This window comes from Nematolebias whitei, chromosome 7 (assembly GCF_014905685.2).
Source record: "Nematolebias whitei isolate Nwh7 chromosome 7, NemWhi1, whole genome shotgun sequence".
Classification (NCBI taxonomy): Eukaryota; Metazoa; Chordata; class Actinopteri; order Cyprinodontiformes; family Rivulidae; genus Nematolebias; species Nematolebias whitei.
In genome coordinates this window covers 38439478-38444249 of record NC_056504.1, presented here as the reverse complement: position 1 = coordinate 38444249, position 4772 = coordinate 38439478, and the positions used below count along the sequence as shown (strand labels likewise).

Below are 4772 nucleotides of genomic sequence, written 5' to 3'. Positions count from 1 at the left end.
CCAAATTTATGGTGTATTATTATTTAGCCCTGGTGGACACAGTAGTATAGTTTTTTAAATTTTGACTCTATAGCGCCCCCTACAATCTTGCAACAGTTATATCTCAATGATATATCATCCGATCTACACCAAATTTTTATGGCATAATGTGTGACCATGTCTAAACACATTGTTAGTGTTGTTTAAAATTTGACTCAAGTGCGCCCCCTAGATTATTCAAACTGTTATATCTCAGTGATATGTCATCCGATCTGGACCAGATTTTGGGTGCATCATTACTGAGAGCTGATGGACATTTTAGTTTTGCTGTTTAATATTTGACTCAAGGGCGCCCCCTAGATTATTCAAACTGTTATATCTCAGTGATGTGTCATCCGATCTGGACCAGATTTTTGGTGTGTGATTAGTGAGCACTTAAACACACAATGGTATTGTTGTTTTACTTTTGACTCAAGTGCGCCCCCTAGGTAAATCAAACTGTTATAGCTCAGTGATATATTGTCCAATCTGCATCAGATTTTTGGTGCTTGACTAGTGAGGACTTATGGACGCAGTGGTCTTGTTGTTTAATATTTGACTCACGTGCGCCCCCTAGATAATTCAAACTGTTATATCTCAGTGATATATCGTCCGATCTGCACCAGATTTTTGGTGCTTGACTAGTGAGGACTTATGGACACAGTGGTGTTGTTGTTTAATATTTGACTCAAGTGCGCCCCCTAAATTATTACAATAGGTACATATGCGGTCGCAGCTTATGTCAAAGGTTTGGCGAATGCGCACTCCGGAGAACGGGCGCGTGACGGTAGCGTGAGCATTCTCGATGGCGACCGGGAAGGGTCGCTGCAGTTCCCGCGGTCGCCATAAGGCCGCAGCGGCGCTTCGCTGCGAGGGCCTTCAACGCTGCTTGCAGCTTTAATTTTCATTTGTTTTTTCAAGTTATCTGAAGCCAACATCATCATTCCTCGTCTTTTTTTGTTTCATGTGTTAAATGTACAGACGAGCTGAATACATGTGCGTATTGTTTTATACAAACGATGGACTGTTTTGTAATGATGTTAAATATTGCTGTTCTAGTGTCATGAAGAAAGCTCAGAAAGTAATATTTACAGAAATAAAGCACCTTTCCACAGTCAGGTGGCTGTTTGTGTTTTTGAAGGGTGTCTGGACTGCTTGCACACAAAAAATAATGCTTTTAAAATTATTTCTTTACCCGTTTTGGTGGATTTTGAAAACATTTTGGCCACTTTTAAAGAAATCGTGAATCATTAAAAATCACATTTTTTTAAATGCTTTATGCATTGCAACACCTGTAAAAGGTGTTTTCTTTGTTTTTTTTCTTTTTAAAACAAATTCTATTATTGAAAATGGTGACCAAATAATTAGCATGTTGATGTTCTCTTTAAGTAACATTTTAACTTTTCCCCCCCAAAAATTGATTAAAAGGAAAAAGTAGATTATTGCAGCATTTCCATATGCATAACTTAATTTATAATGGATTGAATTAATCACATTATGTAGCTGTATACTCTTTGTGTAATAAAAAAAAAAAGACTCATAATTTCCTGTTTACGACCTCGGCAAATATTTAGAACGATCCTCAAATCAACATAAATGCATATGATTATTTAAAAAACATGCCATATAAAAAGAACAAAAAAACCCTAGGTAAATTTCTGGTCTAAACATTGTAAACCAACAATAACATGATCGCTTGAAGAAAAACTAGTTTTTGATTCTTACTTTCAGTATTTTATCAGCCTTCACATTCCCCTCTTTATATTGTACCTTAAAATATAAACTAGTTTTTATAGACCAGAAATAGACAGGGACTTTATTGATATAAAGAAAATATGATCATTCTAATGAAATGTTTGTGTGTGAATTTAGAAGTTGTACTAATTCTATTTCAACATAAAAATTCAATTTAAAATAACTGATTGGGGAAAAAAAAGGTTGATTTTGCATAAATGTTTAAAATATTTATAATGGTAGCTGTACTTGTGGTAAAGGAGGGAAGCGCCATGTGACAGGACGTACGGCTCTATTTATAACTTGTGAGTGCAAGGACCCAGTGTGATAGACACAAGGACAGATGGACGTCAGTTAAAATGTCCTGCAGAGCAGTATGTGGACTTCTAAACTCTGAGATATGTCTCTCTGCAGCAGGTAGGCTCTGTGAAACATTAATTTAGATTAAAAAAAAGAAACTTTAATGACTGTAAAGAGTTTAATCAGTTTTATTATGGCAAAGATAGATACATTTCCAGTTGCATTTTAGTTTCAGGATTACTGTGGTGGTATTACACAGATGATGTCACTGCATGACAATCTAATTCTGTGCATTTTCCTCTAACTTGTAACTTAAAAAAAAGATAAACAGAAAGGATAAAGTAACAAAATAAATGTTGAATAACAGTAGACGGCAGAATACTAAACTTGTGCAACATAACTTTAGCTACTTTGTAGCTAAATTATCTGAAGACGGCTAGCTCTTGTAGCTAAAACTGTTCTGTAGAAAATGTGCCGATTGTAGTGAAAATGTTCAATTGTTTAATAAATAAATTTCGTAGCTATGTTAGAAAAAAAGTATTTGTACCAATATGCATCTTTAGATGTGACTTCTGTATAAAACGACAACTTCATGTGTATGTTTGTTAAACTGATACGTTCGTCTCAGACACGTGACTCCTTGTTATTCCCAGAACAGATCATGTAGCTTGTTTTCTAAGAGCGGGACTGTGGTGGGGGGTATTTTAGGGCCTTGCTTGTGACTGTGGTGCTCGGAAGTCTGTCAAACCTTGATCTGCCAAAAGGTTTGTTCTCTTCACAACTGTTTCTAGACAGCAGGTGATAACAGCCAATGACAGGCTTCAGTTACAGGTCTAAATTTGGCTTCAGTGTATTGAACAAATGCAATTCACCTTGGATCCCATGTAAGGATAGAAACAACCATGAAAACCTGCCTCTGTCTAATCTAACGTCATTCTTTTCTCAGATTAAAGAGTATGTGAAGCGTCACAATGGATGATTTTGATCACAGCATTCACATTGCTGAGAACGACTGGAGCAGCTTCTATGATGAGAGTGAGGAATGTGACCTGCTGCAGCCGTCGCTTGCCTGTCTTGATGACTCTGATCTCAGCGATTCAGGCGATCCAGACCAACAGGCGGCACAGAGGAGACCTGATGCAAACAGCTGTACAAAATTACCAGAGCAACTAAATCAAAGTGGTACCCAAGGATCAGAGGAGGATGCTGCAATAAGCACTAAACACGGGGAAATACGTGCCCACGGTCCTGGAGAAAACACCACCTCCAAGGAGGTGGGGCAGAAAAACATGGAACAAGAAACAGCTGAGGAGGCAAGGGGCAACACAAACGCACTGCAAAAAGAACCACAACATGATCCCAGCTCAGATGAGACAAAAACACTGACAGAAGATGGAGGGGTGCAAAGTGTGAGTGACTTCGGATCCGCCAAGGATCCTGGCCTACTTTACAACCAAACAGAGCTGAGTGTGAGTGAGCCAGACACCATGAAGACAGCAGAGAAGGAGCGCTGGTTTGTGACTGTCAATGAGAATCTGGCACGAAGGCGAGGGCGTTCTACCACTGGGGGGAAAAAAGCCCATGAGGGAGGCCTTACTGGCATCCTCAGCAGGCCAAAGAGCTCAGATGGTGCAAAAATAAATGAGAAACAAGAATCTGAGAAAAAAAGAAAAATCCAATCCAATCTAAGTATAGAGTCAGGAAAGACTCCGAGTGATGACATGACGGTTGATCTGGTCCACACAGTGAAATCTTTCAATCAGGTGCTTGAAGATGATGCTGAGTCTTTACCTGTTCACAGTTCTGATTCTGAGGGCTGTGCTGAACCAGAGCAGGAAGCTCAGCATACTCTTCAAGAAAACCTCCACTTCCATTGCTCATTATCTCTAACATGTGACGGCGTGACTGAGAACACTGGAAGGAACCGGGCCCACAGCAGACAGATGTCTTCACAGTCTACGGCAGCTGCAAACTATGAGCGTTATGAAAGAACCACTGCCGAGCCGTCTGTCACATCTCCACCATGCCAAAAAGCTGCAGAAATGCCAGATGTGAACTCCCCATGTGAAAATGACACACACGCAGAAACATCTGAGCCTCTTAAGGGCTCAGCATCTGCTTCCTCCCAGGAAGATCAACTTAGTTGCATCCCTGCTCCTAATTTACCTCTAACAGCTTGCTCCATGGCTGATAGCCCTGAAACATACGCAAAAGCTGCAGGTCAAACAAAACCAGTCTATGCCATTTCTGCTTTTTGGGATGAGATGGAAAAACTGACAATAAACAGCATTTTGCAGATCAAGAAGAGAAACTGTTTGTTTTCCAAGCCAGTACAATTCAATTCAGTTTATTTATATAGCGCCAAATCACAACAGAAGTCCTCTCAGGGCACTGTACAAGAAAAAACTATGCCAAATCCAACAAAGCACAGCCTGGTTGATGCTGTGGAATGTAATGTGTCCCACTGCAGCCTGCTGGACACATGTGACAGTCCAGACTCAGACTACGTCACAGAGCCTGACGAATCCCAGTCAGACCACTGCAGCGAGCTTCTGACCTCAGATTTTGATGAATACTGGAACTTTGTTGGTGCCAGCAGGAACCCAAATGCAGATCCTCATTGCAAAAATCAACCAAGTCCTTCCTCTTCATTATTACATAGAGACGACAGCACAAGCTCTGAAGGGACGGAGACACTTGTCCTTTTAGAAGACAATTGG

General features: G+C 40.1%; 1 protein-coding gene across 1 annotated transcript in view; it reads left to right on the top strand.

Annotated features, from left to right (window-relative positions):
• c7h1orf159 (chromosome 7 C1orf159 homolog) overlaps positions 1 to 4179 on the top strand; it is a 9398-nt gene extending 5219 nt beyond the window's left edge. The window contains exon 6 of the mRNA XM_037679846.1: positions 2999 to 4179. The gene's annotated coding sequence lies outside the window, so the exon portion shown is untranslated. The remainder of the gene's footprint in view (positions 1 to 2998) is intronic.
• The last annotated feature ends 593 nt before the right edge of the window (positions 4180 to 4772 follow it).